General features: G+C 43.6%; 1 protein-coding gene across 9 annotated transcripts in view; it reads right to left on the minus strand.

The window, feature by feature from the left end:
- chchd3a (coiled-coil-helix-coiled-coil-helix domain containing 3a) overlaps positions 1-19,147 on the minus strand; it is a 32,983-nt gene that overhangs the window by 2,492 nt on the left and 11,344 nt on the right. The window lies entirely within an intron of this gene.

Genomic DNA, 19,147 nt, shown 5'->3' on the forward strand with positions numbered 1-19,147 from the left:
ATGGCTGAAACAGTAACAGGAAGGCTAGAAATCACAGATAGATGGGTGGTCCGATAGAGATCAACCAAAGTTAAAATAACATTCCTATGACCACCAGTCCACAACAACCCATCATTAAACTGATAGACGAATCAAACAGTTCATCATACACCACTAAGACCTTCTATAGGTTGACTGGCCCTGGGTGAAATGGTCCAATATACAGCTGATGTTTGGTCTGCTACCTCTGATGTCAGAGAGCAGGGGGAGCAGGGGTGACATGCAATGTCTTTCAGAGTGAAGCAGAGCGAGAGAGGGGGAAGAAGAGAGAGTCTAGCCATGTCCAGTCTCGCAATCCACTGAGCTGCACATGTCAGCACTCTCCATCCATCATGGGCACACACACACACAGTAGAATAACATTCCTTTTCAAAAGATAAAAACATTCTGTTTTCCATCTCTCCCGTGTAATAGTGAGTGAGCATGCAGGTCTTCTGTGTGTGTGTTTACATGCCTGTCTGCCCGCGTGTTAGTGTCAGGTGTGTGTGTGCTCTGAGATCATCTTTAATGGCCCCTTCCCTCTACCAGGTCCTACAGACCTTTGAAGACACTGAAGGAGCCCAGGGAGTGAGAGGAGATCAGGTTGAAGGCAGCTAAAGGAGCAGCCATTAGCCCTGGCCAACAACAAAGCAACTCAGACAATAGAAAAGTCCACACCGTAACAATGAGAAGTAATGAGAGTGCCTTGCTGAGAAACAGCAGCAAAGCAAAACCTTTAAAACCCACGCACACACCCTTAACTGCAAACCCAAGCAAAACGGCTATCGCAGGGCAAGGTGCTATCTATCCACCTCACCTCTATTGCTTTCTGATCATTATTGTCCGTCTAGGGATATTGGACACATTTTTCATTCGCTGTGGAAGACTGGCAAGAGAGAAAGTGTGTGTGTGTGTACCTACCAGGGGGAAGGAATCATCTTCCTGGGAATAGGTGGATGCCTTCCCCCCTCCACATGTGGAGATAGAGAGACTATAATATTTGGTTAAAGAACTGGGAGATTGGCTGTTTGGGGCTGGGTGTGTTTTTTGATGGCTCAGTGGTTTGATACTTGAAATAGGGCAAGGGTGTGTAAAAGAAGGTTATTGAGGGGTATCATCACTTTGGAGAGGACTGCATGTGCTCCTCAGCCACTCCAGAGAGGCACCCAAAACACAACACTCTGCTTTCAGCACGTTGAAAGTGACCTTGAACAAGAAGTACTTCACTTTTGATTACAGAGTGAAATGTAGGAAAAATAAACTGCCGTCACAAATGTTATGGCGAGTCCTTAACGAGTCCTTAAAAAAAACTATTGACAGATGTTCAGTCAGTCTGAAGGTTGAGGGCATGACCATACAGTAGGTGTTGAGGTTAAGGCCAGGCAAACAGTGATCATGTTAGGTCAACATGAACATACAGTAGGTGTTGAGGTTAAGGCCAGGCAAACAGTGATCATGTTAGGTCAACATGAACATACAGTAGGTGTTGAGGTTAAGGCCAGGCAAACAGTGATCATGTTAGGTCAACATGAACATACAGTAGGTGTTGAGGTTAAGGCCAGGCAAACAGTGATCATGTTAGGTCAACATGTACTAAGGTCACCACTATGTGGTAAGGTCAATTAACACACCCTTATTTGCAGGCGTTCCAAACCATTCTCTACTGCCCTACGGCCTCTTGCTTCTCAAACTACCCAAATACACTGACATGTCTTTTAAAGAGCAGGTTTAACACACTTTTATGGACTTTGCACCAATTTAACTTCCATTCATTATTATGTGTTATGTTGTGTCACATGTGTAACTATGAATGCTGCCATCTTGGTCAGAACCCACTGGAAAAAAATGTCAATCTCAATGTGATTTCTCTGGTTAAAGACACACACACACACACACACACACACACACACACCTCTATCAAATAACATATGGGTCAACAAAACTGTTGAATTCCAAAATACTGTACATCAGATCTACTCAAAGACCCCTCCTCATCTCCTACACCACTTCCCCTTAACATCTCACAGTCTCCCCGCTCGCAGAGTTGTAGATATGGATTGTGGCAGTCTTGTGTAACGGTGCTGAGGTGTGCCCAGGGGCCAAACCAAACGCCTCTGAACAAAGAGGTTTAAAGGCACCATGCAATTTTAATGTGGGAATAATGTTGTTGAATGCTGGGGATGAATCATTGATGGGGGGCTCACCCAACTCCTAGGGGCAAAGGAGGCTATGGGGGGGGGTAGAGGCTGGTATAACCTTTCTATAAGAGTTGAGCCCCTCTTACACCTGGCCAATGAGGACGCCTGGTGTGACCTGTACTGTACTAAAGCTAAGCTGCTTCTCTCACTATGCAGACATAAAAAGCAAATGTGAATTCTAATTATACCTTTGTTTTCCGCTAATGAATCAAACACAAGGTACAAACAGAAAATGCTATTAATGGACTGTGTTAGCGGGAGAGGGAAATCCTAACTCATTTGTATTGTTGTTTACAGAAATGACAATTAACTTGAGGGGAAAACACACTCCTCCCCAGAGAGAGGCAGACAACATGAGGAAATGTATCAGGTGTGAAATGATCTCCAGTGCTGGAGCCTGAGGGCATATAGGACCTGTGCTGCCTCATCCTAATGGTGAGCTGCTCTAGAGATTATGTGTAAGTAAAGAAATATATTTACTAGAATGGACATACCCATTCAAAGTCAACATTCTGTGATGTGTGGATTCCATTTCTATGGTGACAGAAGGGAGGGACGCACTCCATAAGTGCAACACATTTAATCACACAACCAGCCATGTGTCAAGTCATCTACAAGTCATCTAAGTTAATGGTGTGAATGCATCTCACCTCTGATAAAAGGGTAGTACTGAAAAGAAGGGAGAGAAAAGGCCTAGACAGCTGCTAGTGTGTGATACATCTTCACTTTCGTCTTGGCGTAATGTACCCAGCCGGTAAAACACTGGTATCCCTCTGGGACCGGTTCGTACATAAAACATCCTCCATTCAGGCTGCAAAGGCATCCGTTTCCTCCTTAAGTAGTTTTAATAGCGTGCTGCTGGATTTTGGGGGGGAATATGCGTACTTTCTTCCTTAATAAAACTAACCGTTTTCAGATATATTCCGGAAGATGCACACTGCAGCAGTCTGTTGTTTTCCCCTGGCTGAGCACAGGCACAACATCAGGAAGTAGCCACTCTACCATGGTGGTGGAAAATTAGGTTTATTTTCCCGTTTTTGTGGGAGGGAGCAAAGGAAATTAATAGGAGGTGAGAGAGAGAGAGAGACAGAGAGAGAGAGGCTCAGTTGGTAGAACATAGCGCTTGCAACGCCAGGGTTGTGGGTTCGATTCCCACAGGGAAACAGCATGAAAAATGTAGGCACTCACTGCTGTCAGTCGGATAAGAGCATAAGCTAAATGACTCAAATGTAAATGGAGAGAGAGAGAGAGGAGTAAGCGAACAAAACAGATATGACCTCAGTCATTAAGAGTGATCTAAAATAGAGAAAGAAGTCCAAATGTCAGGCTGGTTAAAGAGGAGAGACAGATGCTGGGAGAAGGTCAATGCTATCGCAGTATATCAAGAAACAGTGTGAATATAAACCTCTGCCGTAGCAACACGCACCAATTACTAGCCGAACAAGGAGAGGGAGCCTAGCCAACAGGGTCATGGAAGAACAATTATTTGTATTTATTATGGATCCCCATTAGCTGTGCCAGCAGCTACTCTTCCTGGGGTCCAGCAAAATTAAGGCTGTTTACACTATTTGAAAACAATACATTGACAGATTTCACAACACACTGTGTGCCCTCAGGACCTTCTTCACCACTACCACATATCTACAGTACTAAATGTGTACATAGTGCGGCAGGTAGCCTAGTGGTTAGAGCGCTGTGCCAGTAACCGAAAGGTTGCTGGTTGGAATCCCAGAGCTAACAAGGTAAAAATCTCTCGTTCTGCCCCTGACAAGACTGTTCCCCGGAAGGCCGTCATTGTAAATAAGAATTTGCTCTTAACTGACTTGCCTTGTTAAATAAAGGTTAAATATATATATATTTTATGTTATCGTGCATGTGTGTGTACACATGCATGTGTCTATGTTTGTGTTGCTTCACAGTCTCCGCTGTTCCATAAGGTGTGTTTTTATTTGAGGGGAAGTTCTGCTTTTTGAAGTTCCTCATGCGGCGTCTGTGATAGTAAATACACACTTCACTAACACTAGAACCGCTGGGCCTCCTCTTCAAGCTAGTGAGTAGTCATTCTGACTGCAACATTCTAACACTAGAACCGCTGGGCCTCCTCTTCAAGCTAGTGAGTAGTCATTCTGACTGCAACATTCTAACACTAATTAATACATTTCATCAATTTGTAAGTCGCTCTGGATAAGAGCGTCTGCTAAATGACTTAAATGTAAATGTAAATATAGGCGATCACAAAAATGTTAATTTGGTTGTGTTTACGATGGTCTCAGGTAACATGAGAACAAAAGCATTTTCATTAGTTTATGTTGCTGTACAATAATAAAACAAAAAATAATGAATCAAGTGTTCAATCAATTGTATTTTTGGAGGCTGTGTTACAACTATTAAACAGAAAGCATGTGTGCTGGATAGGGTTGCACATTTTGGGGAATAATCAGAGGTGGAAACTTTCCGTGGGAATTAACGGGAATATATGCAAATTAATATTAATACCATTTAAAATGTAGATGTTTTTTTGCATTGTATATATTTACCATATCATATGGAGACAGAAACATCAACCTTTAACCTCATCATAAGTAGACATAAAGCCCTTGCTTGGAAGTGTACTTCGCCAAAATGCCAAGAACCTTGCCGTCATCCAGGCCAAGGTGTCGAGACACGGTATTGATGACACCATAGGCCTTGTTGATCTCTGCACCAGACAGGATGCTCTTGCCAGCATACTTGGGGTCCAGCATGTACGCTGCGGCGTGTATGGGCTTCAGCCAGAAGTCTAAATGCTTTTTGATGTATTTCAGAACTGCGGTTTCCTCTGCTTGGAGCAACAGTGATGTGGGCAGGGCAGTATGGATTTCTTCTCTGACATCTGCAAGTAGAGTCTGAACATCAGACAGGATAGCATTGTCTTCCTCAATCAGTGCAATGGCTACTGCAATAGGTTTCAGGCCGCTTACCACACTCTCCCAAAATACATTGTCCAGAAAGATCCTCTTGATGGGGCTGTCCATGTCAGCAGACTGTGATATGGCTATTTCTTGGAGACACACCTTCCCCTCCAGGAGACTGTCAAACATGATGACAACACCACCCCAACAGGTGTTGCTGGGCAACTTCAATGTGGTGCTCTTATTCTTCTCACTGCTTGGTGAGGTAGATTGCTGCTATAATTACCATTTCCTTGGCTCTCTTGTCGAGTGTATCCATTGTTTTCAGTGCCATGATGTCCTTGAGGAGCAGATTCAATGCATGAGCAGCACAGCCAATGGGTGTGATGTGAGGGTTGGACTCCTCCACTTTAGACTAATCAGCCTTCATGTTCGCAGCATTGTCTGTCACCAGTGCAAATACCGACTGTGGTCCGAGGTCATTGATGACTGCCTTCAGCTCATCTACAATGTAGAGACCGGTGTGTCCATTGTCCCTTGTGTCTGTGTTCTTGTAGAATACTGATTTGAGGGGTGAAGATGTAGTTAATTATTCCTTTCCCACGAACATTCGACCACCCATCAGAGATGATTGCAATACAGTCTGCTTTCTCTATGATTTACTTGAACTCTGTTGAACTCTGCACCCAGCAAATGAGTAGAAGCATGTCTGGTTGTAGGGGTGTATGCTGGGCGAAGAACATTCACCAATCTCTTCCAATACACATGGCCTGTGAGCATCAGAGGTGAACCAATTGCACACACAGCTCGAGCAAGACATTCATCAGCATTTCTCTGGCTACGTTCCTCCATTGAGTCAAAAAACCGTCCGATTCCAGGAGGACCATGAGCTGTTGCTGTCGATAAGGTGTCCGATTCCAGGAGGACCATGAGCTGTTGCTGTCGATAAGGTGTCCGATTCCAGGAGGACCATGAGCTGTTGCTGATCAATAAGGTGTCTGATTCCAGGAGGACCATGAGCTGTTGCTATCAATAAGGTGTCTGATTCATAATTTTCACCTCGAATAGAAGTAGAGGGACTTTTGTCAGAGGTTGCTTGTTGTGAGCGCCGAGGGAACTTTATGCACTTGGCCAGATGATTCTGCATCTTTGTTGCATTCTTTACATATGATTTGGCACAGTATTTGCAAATGTACACCGCTTTTCCTTCTACATTAGCTGCAGTGAAACATCTCCACACATCAGATAGTGCCCATGGCATTGTCCTGTAAAGATTAGTGGGAGAAAAGAAAAGTTTTAAATAAAATAAAATAAAACTCCATGTAAAGATAAATAGTTAAGCAGTTAGATTAAACATGGGGCGGCAGGTCACCAAGAGGTTAGAGCATTGGGCCAGTTACTGAAAGGTTGCTGGATCGAATCCCCGAGCTGACATGGTAAAAATATGTCGTTCTGCCCCTGAACAAGGCACTGTTCCTCGGCCGTCATTGTAAATAAGAATTTGTTCTTAGTTGACTTGCCTAGTTAAATAAAGGTAAAATTAAAACAAACTCCTTCGTAAGAAATGTTTTTCAAATGAAACGTATGGAAACAGGTGAATAGTAGGCTCAAGCAAGTTAAAACCCACCTGGTAGCAAAAAACGAACAAGCAGAAACTGTTAACAAGTTAGAAATTATTTAAACACACTTAACTGTAGGCTACTATTTACTAGTTAACAAAAAATGATGTCATGAAATATAGTCACCCCACCCAGTATTGTAATCAAAACTTACCAGAAAGCACCAATTTGTAAGTCGCTCTGGATAAGAGCGTCTGCTAAATGACTTAAATGTAAAGCATGTAGTCCTTGGCTCAGACAGTGTAGTAGTGTGGGCTCAATAGCATCTCATTAGTGTGCAAGATCTTGAGAATCAGCTGCACATGTGATGGAAGAGTGCACTGCACATGTGATGGAAGAGTGCACTGCACATGTGATGGAAGAGTGCACTGCACATGTGATGGAAGAGTGCACTGTGCATGCAGAGGGTTTCAATTCCATTGAATTGGGGATAGTTTTACCAAAATATGCCACAAGACCTAGAATTGCCTTATGTGTATCCCACAAAAAAAGGTTCACTGTTATAAGCTAACTTTTTTGATGAATTTAAGCAATGGAAAAATTCCAGAAATGTACCGGAAAGTTGCCGACCCTTTGCAACCCTAGTGCTGGAACACCCTAACAGATCATTTTTACAAGGGCAAAAGAAAAATACCCCAACTACCAAGATGCACAGTCAACAAGACCAACGGTCAAATGATGAAAACATCAGTAGCCACATTATAAAGCACAAATTCTGCACAAATTCGACAATTCGACAATTTGAACATCTTGGCCATGTTCTGTTTTAATCTCCACCCGGCACAGCCAGGAGAGGACTGGCCACCCCACACAGCCTGGTTCCTCTCTAGGTTTCTTCCTAGGTTTTGGCCTTTCTAGGGAGTTTTTCCTAGCCTCTGTGCTTCTACACCTGCATTGCTTGCTGTTTAGGGTTTTAGGCTGGGTTTCTGTACAGCACTTTGAGATATCAGCTGATGTACGAAGGACTATATAAATACATTTGATTTGGTATTACAATGAATAGAAGGGTCGATTTGACAGCAGTCAAAAACAGTAAATTGTCAGCTTGTGTTTCCATGGTGTGCATCTTCACGTAACGGCATCAGTTGGAGCGTGTCCATGTCACAAACAAGGAAAGCTGGTAAGTGTGCGTTGCTCTCTCAGTGATGATGTTTTATGCTGCTAATCGGCCCGTAGCATTGTCACCAGCTTGTTCTATCATTTTCTCTCTCCTGTCTCACCGTTTCATTTGGTGGAGGCGCAGGCACCTGCTCAGTGCGTACCGTTACGGCTGAGGATCAGAATAATCAGCAGAGATGCCAGGATATGCATTTCTTCCCCACCATCTGAGTCGTTTTCATTCAGATCTCGTAGCAGAGCTAACGCAGCATGTACATCCCATTCGTCTTGGTCTTCTTGCCATTGTAAGTTACGGATGCTCACACTGTGTACTACAAGTAGACTGATAAAACTGCTTGGATTCAGTGGACTGATAGAGTACATACCATATAGAGATTATAATTAGAATAGACCAATACAATGGCCCGCCCTGTTCTTCATTCATAACTGGTGATGACCTAGGCCTAATGATGCATCCTCTTCCTCATCATACTTCTCCTTCATTTATTTAATCAGTTGTTGTATCTGTGAAATTAGTGTGGGTATAGTTTAACCGGTTCAGTTTCGTGGAAATCAGCGTGATTATCAACGGACCACAGCACCTTCAATTCAACTGTCGTGAGGGGCAACGGAGGAAAACCTTTTTAAAATGACATTCCCTCCTAAAACGGATGAATATTAAGATTCTAAGAATGACTGTGTGATAGACTTATTTAGGAAAAGTCAAGACGGAGGGGGTCAGGACATTAAAAATGGCAGAATAATAAATTCACCAAATAAAGAAACATCCTCTCACTGTCAACTGCATTTATTTTCAGAAAACTTAACATGTATAAATATTTCTATGAACATAAAATTCAACAACAGACAAACTGAACAAGTTCCACAGACATGTGACTAACAGAAATGGAATAATGTGTCCTTGAACAAAGCGGGGGTCAACATCAAAACTAACAGTCAGTATCTGGTGAGGCCACCAGCTGCATTAAGTACTGCAGTGCATCTCCTCCTCATGGACTGCACCAGATTTACCCGTTCTTGCTGTGAGATGTTACCCCACTGCAAGTTGGGGGGGGATTGGCCCTAGCCCTCACCCTCCGATCCAACAGGTCCCAGACGTGCTCAATGGGATTGAGATCCGGGCTATTCGCTGGCCATGGCAGAACACTGACATTCCTGTCTTGCAGGAAATCCCATACAGAACGAGCAGTATGGCAGGTGGCATTGTCATAATGGAGGCTATGTCAGGATGAATCTGCAGGAAGGGTACCACATGAGGGAGGAGGATGTCTTCCCAGTAACGCACAACATTGAGATTTCCTGCAATGTCAACAAGCTCAGTCCGATGATGCTGTGACACACCGCCCAAGACCATGACGGTCCCTCCACCTCGATCCCCCTTCAGAGTACAGGCCTCGGTGTAAAGCTCATTCCTTCGACGATAAACGCAAATCCAACCATCACCCCTGGTAAGACAAAACTGCGACTCTTCAGTGAAGAGCACTTTTTGCCAGTCCTGTCTGGTCCAGCGACGGTGGGTTTGTGCCCATAGGCAACATTGTTGCCGGTGATGTCTGGTGAGGACCTGCCTTACAACAGGCCTACAAGCCCTCAGTCCAGCGTCTCCCATCCTATTGCGGACAGTCTGAGCACTGATAGAGGGATTGTGCGTTCCTGGTTTAACTCGGGCAGTTGTTGTTGCCATCCTGTACCTGTCCCGCAGGGGTGATGTTCGGATGTACCGATCCTGTGCAGGTTTTGTTACAATTTATTGCCTCCTTGCAGCATGCCTAATGCACATTCATGTAGATGAGCAGGGACCCTGGGCAACTTTCTTTTGGTGTTTTTCAGAGTGAGTAGAAAGGTCTCTTTAGTGTCCTAAGTTTTCATAACTGTGACCTTAATTGCCTATGGTCTTTAAGCTGTTAGTGTCTTAACGACTGTTCCACAGGTGCATGTTCATGAATTGTTTATGGTTCATTGAACAAGCATGGGTAACAGTGTTTAAACTCTTTACAATGAAGATCTGTTAAGTTATTTGGATTTTTACGAATTATCTTTAAGAGACAGGGTCCTGAAAAAGGGATGTTTCTTTTTTTGATGACCTTACATCTCAAGCAAAAAACATCTGCAACCCACTCACCAGCTTTCATTGTTTATGTGACATGGACATGTCCCAACTGATGCCAATGCCTGAAGAATCATACCATGTTAGCACGAGCTGACAATAATTGACTATTTGATTGCTGTCATATCGACACTTATATTCACTATAATGCCATTGTTTAAGTCCAAATGATTGCTCTAGTGGTTCTGGTGTTAAACACAGTGGCACTCAGAGACACCTACTGCCACATTCACCACACATCACAGTGACACCTGGACTCACCACCGTGTCCCACTTAATTCAACGCAGGCATGCCCGGTGGTGACAGGAACAACCTGAGAAGTGAGACCTGTGTCTGTCTGTCCCTGTCTGAGGATCAGTCTGAGTGGCATCCACCCTGAGCCTCTTTTTTTTATCCCACAGTGCTTAGGGGCGACCACAGGTCAACCCCAATCAGAGGGCACAGCAGTGAGTGCTGACAAAGCAGAGGGACAGAGAGAAGAGCTGTGTGGTATTTCAAAGGAAGAGGAGCGTAGAGGTAAATAGAGAGGCTAGGAGGTCGAGAGAGAGAAGAGGTAAATATAGAGGATAGAGGTCAAGAGGGAGAGAGAAGAGAAGTAAATATAGAGGAGGTCAAGAGAGAGAATAGAAGAGGTAAATATAGAGGATAAAAGTCAAGAGAGAGAGAGAGAATATGAGAGCGAGAAGAGTACTGCATATTTCTTTCACTCTGGTGCCTTTCTGCTCTGACGCCTCTCAGAGGAGTCTTCAGAAAATCTGCTCCCTGCAGCCACCCCGCCTTAAATGAGATAGTGAACAGTCCACACATATTCTGTGTGTGTATTTGCGTGTGAGAATAAGAGAGGAACTGAGAGTGTATGTGTGTGTGTGTGAGAGATATTCCTGAAGCCAATTTTGGGGGTTATCCTGTATTGGTTGTGTGTTCTAACAGAGGTTGTAAGCAGTAGCAGCAGTTGCACTGCAGACCTCTACATTTAATGAAGCATGGCACCAACTGGTCAGCTTAGGTTTTCACCACGCATCGCGCCGACAGAAACAAACATCTTTCTGGTAAGAAGAGTGGCGGGGGCGTATGCCTCATGACTAACGAGACATGGTGTGATGAAGGAAACATACAGGAACTCAAATCCTTCTGTTCACCTGATTTAGAATTCCTCACAATCAAATGTAGACCGCATTATCTTCCAAGAGAATTCTCCTCGATTATAATCACAGCCGTATATATCCCCCCCCAAGCAGACACATCGATGGCTCTGAACGAACTTTATTTAACTCTTTGCAAACTGGAAACCATTTATCCGGAGGCTGCATTCATTGTAGCTGGGGATTTTAACAAAGCTAATCTGAAAACAAGACTCCTAAATTTTACCAGCATATCGATTGCGGGTAAAACCTTGGATCATTGTTACTCTAACTTCCGCGAGGGCCCTGCCCGCCCCCTTTCGGAAAAGCTGACCACGACTCCATTTTGCTGATCCCTGCCTACAGGCAGAAACTTAAACAAGAGTCTCCCACGCTGAGGTCTGTCCAACGCTGGTCAGACCAAGCTGACTCCACACTCCAAGACTGCTTCCATCACGTGGACTGGGACATGTTTCGTAACATGGAAATATTGACGAATACGCTGATTCGGTGTGCGAGTTCATTAGAACGTGCGTCGAAGATGTCGTTCCCATAGCAACTGATAAAAACATTCCCAAACCAGAAACCGTGGATTGATGGCAGCATTCGCGTGAAACTGAAAGCGCGAACCACTGCTTTTAATCAGGGCAAGGTGTCTGGTAATATGTCCGAATATAAACAATGCAGCTATTCCCTCCGCAAGGCTATTAAACAAGCTAAGCGTCAGTACAGAGACAAAGTGGAATCTCAATTCAATGGCTCAGACACAAGAGGCATGTGGCAGGGTCTACAGTCAATCACGGACTACAAGAAGAAACCCAGCCCAGTCACGGACCAGGATGTCTTGCGGGACCCAGGCAGACTAAATCACTTTTTTGCCCGCTTTGAGGACAATACAGTGCCACTGACACTGCCTGCAACGAAAACATGCAGTCTCTCCTTCACTGCAGCCGAGGTGAGTAAGACATTTAAACGTGTTAACCCTGCAAGGCTGCAGGCCCAGACGGCATCCCCAGCCGCGCCCTCAGAGCATGCGAACCAGCTGGCTGTGTTTACGGACATATTCAATCAATCCCTATACCAGTCTGCTGTTCCCACATGCTTCAAGAGGGCCACCATTGTTCCTGTTCCCAAGAAAGCTAAGGTAACTGAGCTAAACGACTTTGCACTACTTCCGTCATCATGAAGTGCTTTGAGAGACTAGTCAAGGACCATATCACCTCCACCCTACCTGACACCCTAGACCCACTCAATTTGCTTACCGCCCAAATAGGTCCACAGACGATGCAATCTCAACCACACTGCACACTGCCCTAACCCACCTGGACAAGAGGAATACCTATGTGAGAATGCTGTTCATCGACTACAGCTCGGCATTCAATACCATAGTACCCTCCAAGCTCGTCATCAAGCTCGAGACCCTGGGTCTCGACCCCGCCCTGTGCAACTGGGTACTGGACTTCCTGACGGGCCGCCCACAGGTGGTGAGGGTAGGCAACAACATCTCCTCCCGCTGATCCTCAACACGGGGGCCCCACAAGGGTGCGTTCTGAGCCCTCTCCTGTACTCCCTGTTCACCCACGACTGCGTGGCCACGCACGCCTCCAACTCAATCATCAAGTTTGCGGACACACAACAGTGGTAGGCTTGATTACCAACAACGACGAGACGGCCTACAGGGAGGAGGTGAGGGCCCTCGGAGTGTGGTGTCAGGAAAATAACCTCACACTCAACGTCAACAAAACTAAGGAGATGATTGTGGACTTCAGGAAACAGCAGAGGTATCACATCGATGGATCAGTAGTGGAGAGGGTAGCAAGTTTTAAGTTCCTCGGCATACACATCACAGACAAACTGAATTGGTCCACTCACACCGACAGCGTCGTGAAGAGAACGCAGCAGCGCCTCTTCAACCTCAGGAGGCTGAAGAAATTCGGCTTGTCACCAAAAGCACTCACAAACTTCTACAGATGCACATAGAGCATCCTGGCGGGCTGTATCACCGCCTGGTGACAACTGCTCCGCCCTCAACCGTAAGGCTCTCCAGAGGGTAGTGAGGTCTGCACAGTCACCGGGGGCAAACTACCTGCCCTCCAGGACACTTACACCACCTGATGTTACAGGAAGGCCATAAAGATCATCAAGGACATCAACCACCCAAACCACTGCCTGTTCACCCCGCTATCATCAGAAGGCGAGGTCAGTACAGGTGCATCAAAGCTGGGACCGAGAGACTGAAAAACAGCTTCTATCTCAAGGCCATCAGACTGTTAAACAGCAATCACTAACATTGAGTGGCTGCTGCCAACACACTGTCATTGACACTGACCCAACTCCAGCCACTTTAATAATGGGAATTGATGGGAAATGATGTAAATATATCACTAGCCACTTTAAACAATGCTACCTTATATAATGTTACTTACCCTACACTATTCATCTCATATGCATATGTATATACTGTACTCTAGATCATCGACTGCATTCTTATGTCACTAGCCACTTTAACTATGCCACTTTGTTTACTTTGTCTACATACTCATCTCATATGTATATACTGTACTCGATACCATCTACTGTATGGTGCTCTGTACCATCACTCATTCATATATCCTTATGTACATATTCCTTATCCCCTTACACTGTGTATAAGACAGTAGTTTTGGAATTGTTAGTTAGATTACTTGTTGGTTATCACTGCATTGTCGGAACTAGAAGCACAAGCATTTCGCTACACTCGCATTAACATCTGCTAACCATGTGTATGTGACAAATAAAATTTGATTTGATTTGATTAGTTGTAACACCAAACACACACTAGGCTTGGGCGATATACCGTATACAGTGGTATTTTTTCGAAATAATGACGGCATGATCTTCAATACAGTATATATGGTTGTTGTTGAGGCGACTCACAGGGGCTGTGGGGGTACGTGCTACACCACTGCTTATTTCAATTCAGGTTCAATTTAAAAAACGAACTAGACATGTCAGTTAAGAACAACGACTTATGACGGCCTACCCTGGCTAAACCTGAACAGCGCTGGGCTAATTGTGCGCCGCCCTATGGGACTCCCAATCACAGACGGATGTGATACAGCCTGGATTCGAACCAGGGACTGTAGTGACGCCTCTTGCACTGAGACGCAGTTCCTTATACTTAACTTAGTGGTGCAGCGGTCCAACTATAAGAAATCTTAGAGGTGTCAAATAAATGGTGTCCAGCTCAGGACTCCAGCTATGGATTTAGTTTGCTAACTTGCTAGCTAAGTGGCTAGATGTCAACATCAAGCTTCTTGGTTACAGCAGACATTCAATCCCCTTCTGGATCAAGATCCCTGTTGCCTAAATTGTTGTGCACTTCCGGTAATAATGTATACCCTGGTATGGTATGAACATCTGGATACCACACACACACACACACACACACACACACACACACAAAGAATGATCGAGGAGGGAATGAGTGAACTACTGCAAAGTGAGACCCAGGTAAGTTCACAGGTCACTAAATGCCTGTGACAGCTTCACACTATGGGTTTGACCAACGGTCAATTCATTCATAACTCCACACCTTGACTCTGTCAGTTTTTACTGCAGTCAACACTACCAGTTAAGTTTAAAACAATCCAATCTTAGGCTAGCTGGTCATGACACCTCTATTCCAGCACAGGTTCCTGATCACAAGTCGTCTGCTAAACACCATCGTAGTTCAATTACCTTTAATGGCGAAGCTGCGAAAGAGCCTGTGCCGACATCTTTCAATTAAAAGATAAATGGTGGACCTTTTCCCCAATAAATTCAAATGAATAGAAAACAGAAAGAAAAAAAAACAGACATAACATATTAAGGATGAAAAATTAGCAGAGAAGGAAGATATCCTGGAGAGGAGAGAAGGCCAATGCCTCAGAGTAGAGTCAGCCTACTGTACCATTGACCTACCAACTCAAAGACCTTACAGAATAGAGTCAACCTACCATTCACCTACCAACTCAAAGACCTTACAGAGTAGAGTTAACCTACCATTCACCTACCAACTCAAAGACCTTACAGAGTAGAGTTAACCAACCATTCACCTACCAACCAGCTCTGCGCGTGCATCTGCGTGTGCCACCGCGCACGCTGACCCATGTTGAGTCACACAATCATGTGTTCTCTCCTCTGACAGTTATCCACAGATAAACTAGGTTTCCCCTTTTTATCTCCTCATTAATTCTTCTTATATGGATTTTATATGGTGTTTGGCAACCAACTTTAAGGTGCATTACCACCGCCAAACGGACTGAGTGTGAACCTCCATCTTTCAATCACCCACATGTATATATGCTCCTAAAAACCAATGAGGAGATGGGAGAGGCGGGACTTGCAGCTTGTCACATGTCCAAAATAGAACCAAGTTCTATTTTAGTGCCTGGCTACACAGACGCTCGTTGGCACTCGCAGACAATTAGGATGAAATGATAGAATAACGTGTAAATGTATTTTGCAATGCAGGCGGTGTGGTCAGCATGTTAGGCCCATCTGTTAACAGCTACAGTTGCTGAAAATCCACATCCAACATCCTGGAGACACTCTGTTCCAAACTGTATGCTGGCCATTTGTGTCAACCACCTCTTCCCCCTCCACCATTTTGAAAAGTGAACATTCACACAATGTCCTCAGGCCTAAACATGAGTGAGTCACACGGCAAAGGAAGTTAAACATCTTATAGTGGATTATCTTCTCCAAGTCTCACTCCCAAGACTCGTTGGCTCTACTAAAGCCAAATGAAAACACAAACATCATAAAAAAACAGAGAGGAGAGAACTTGGTGGGGACAAGACATTAAGGGAAATATTGATTCTGTCCATCCAAGCAGCACAGCATCATGGTCAATAAAGCCCCGTACTTTCCTTTAATGGTGTTACTTTCCAAATGACACCCTATTCTCTATATAGTGCACTCAATGTTACCAGAACCCTATGGGCACTGGTCAAAAGTAGTGCACTATATACGGAATAGGGTGCCATTTGGGACTCAGGCCTGGGAGATGCGACAGGCACTACCTCTTCCAAACCCTGTTGCTTCAGCCAACAATGCCATATAAACCAAGACAGATGCTCATTCTAAATTCTATTTTATGATGGCTGACAGGAAATACATTTCTTTATCAATAGCAATTTGTCCAGGTTAGTGCCTGGGCCCGACTGGAAAGACCAGCCAGATCAACAACGATGACCCGTAAATCTGTTTTACTAATGATTACACAACGGTATTAAGAGGGACACACACACACACACACACATTGGAGAGCATGCATGCTGGCAAACAGCTTACAGATGATTGCTTTTTAATTTTGAATGACTGTTGTTCATAAAAAGTAACAAAAAGCACCTGAAACAGTGAAGAGGTAAACCAAATAAGTGGAGGACTTGAGGCAGTCTGAGCGAGCCCACAGCGACATCACCATCATAATGAACAGAATTAATTGCAGGCCACAATTTACACTCAAATTGGTACAGTAGGTTTACTTCTCTGAATAGAGGTCCATACGCAACACACATTTACGTCAATAAAAGACAAAACAACTCAAAAACTAAACAATGATCTTTGTTCCTGTGAATAGCCTCCCTTAAACATACCTCAAAAAACCGTAATAGCCATAGTCTAATGCCAGCGCCTCCCATTCACTCTTTTGGGGCATTTCCCATCCATACTGTAATAGCAGCTACATTAAGCGCTAGGCTAAACGACTTAGTCATTCACTGGTAAGTCTTTGGAGCCCATCCAGTACCATTAGAGGGGAATGATGTGTTTATCAGACTTGATGGGACATGCACCTGCTCTATTGTGGCGAAGAGGAGAGGAAAAGGGAGTTTCACACCCCAAATGGCACCCTATTTCCTACATAGTGCACTACTTTTGACCAGAGTGCAATAGCTACACCTATGGGCCCTGGTCAAAAGTAGTGCACTATATAGTGAATAGGGAGCCATTTGGGATGCAGACGAGAAGTGGGGAAGGAAGTCACGATGCCTCATCAAGGCTGGCTAATAGATCACCCACTCAGCGCCCAGGAAATTACATCTCGATGGCGCCCTCTCCCAGGCATGATTAATTGAGCCCCAAAAAAGGAGGTAAGGGGGACGAAATAAACGCTGATGTGCTTCGGAAGATAAATAGATTGAACATGTGGGAGAAGGGATGAATCTGACCTTTTTTACTATTAATGGAACACAGAACTGGCAGGGAGTTTCTGCAGTGTGCTTTCTCTCCCATTCTTCTGGAATCAGGAAACTATATAGTACATTCAGAAAGTATTCACACACAATGACTTTTTTCACAGTGTGTTGTGTTCCAAAGTGAAATTAAAATGGATTTAATTAACTTTTGTCGTCAATGATGTAGACCAATTACTCTAAAGTCAAAGAAAAATTCTCACATTTGTATAAAATAATAATAATTATATGAAAAGTAAAACACTAATATACTGCATCTTGATTATATAAGTACTCAACCATGTTAGAATCACCTTTGGCAGCGATTACAGCTGTGAGTCTTTCTGGGCAAGTCTAAGAGCATTACACACTAGGAATGTGCAACATTTTCCCATTATCATTTTCAAAATTCTTCAAGCTCTGTCAAATTGGTCAAACTCAGCCAATCAGGAACATTCACTGTCTTCTTGGTAAACAACGTCAGCGCAGATTTGGTCTTGTGTTTCAGGTTATTGTCCTGCTGAAAGGTGAATTCATCTCCCAGTGTCTGGTGGAAAACAGACAACTAGGTTTTGTTTCTTTTTTATCCTGAAAAACTCTCCAGTTCTAAAAGATTAAAAAATAATACCCATAACATGATGCAGCTACCACTATGCTTGAAAATATGGAGAGTGGTACTCAGTAATGTGTTATATTAGATTTGCCTCAAACATTACACTTTGTATTCAGGAAAACTGAATTGCTTTGCCACATTTTTTGCAGTATTACTTCGGATGCATGTTTTGGAATATTTTTTTATTCTGTACAAGCTTCCTTCTTTTCACTCTGTCAATAAGGTTCGTCTTGTGGAGTAACTACAATGTTGTTGATCCAACCCCAGTTTTTATCACAACCATTAACCATTAAACTTTGCAAATGTTTTAAAGTCACCATTGGCGTCATGGTAAAATCCCGGAGCGGTTTTCTTTCTGAGTTAGGAAGGAGTCTGTATCTTTGTAGTGACTGTGTGTATTGATACACCATCCTAAGAGTAATTCATAACTTCACCGTGCTCAAAGGGATATTCAATGTCTAATTTGCTTATTTTTTACCCCTCTACCAACAGGTGCCCTTCTTTGCAAGTCATTGGAAAACCTCCCTGGTCTTTGTGGCTGAATGTGTGTTTGAAATTCACTGCTCGACTGAGGGACCTTAGAGATAATTGTATGTGTGGGGTACAGAGATGAGGTAGTCATTTATCATGTTAAACAATATTATTGCACACAGAGTGAGTCCATGCAACTTATGAGGTGAATAGTTAAGCAAATGTTTCCTACTGAAGGTATTTAGGCCTCTGCCATAACAAAGGTGTGGAATACTTATTGACACAAGACATGTCAGCTTTTCATTTCTTATTCAATTTGTAAAATTCTCGAAAAACATAATTCCAATTTGAAATGCGGTATTGTGTGTAGGCCAGTGACAACAAATCTCAATTTAATCCATTTTAAATTCAGGCTCTAACACAACAAAATGTGGAAAAAGTCAGGGGGTGTGAATACTTTCTGAAGGCACTGTGAATAAAGCATGAAATACCCTTGATATATTTTTACACATTTATTTTACTAAGTCAATATGTATTAATTGACAATGTTTTGGCGTCAAACTGGTGGCAGTTGTGAAAAACGTCAATAGTTGGAAGAGTTACAGTTGTAATTCAAGTATTATTCAAGTATAAATGACCAAAAAGACGATGCGATTGCCATAGATTTTCTGTTAATGACCACTATTACTGAAGATTACAGTAACTTGGGTAAATTACCATTGGCTTCACAACCCTTCAAAGGACAAATCAGAGAAGTAGAGGGTGTGGCTCAGTCCCATAGAGGTTAATGGA

This window comes from Oncorhynchus nerka, linkage group LG8 (genome assembly GCF_034236695.1).
Source record: "Oncorhynchus nerka isolate Pitt River linkage group LG8, Oner_Uvic_2.0, whole genome shotgun sequence".
Classification (NCBI taxonomy): Eukaryota; Metazoa; Chordata; class Actinopteri; order Salmoniformes; family Salmonidae; genus Oncorhynchus; species Oncorhynchus nerka.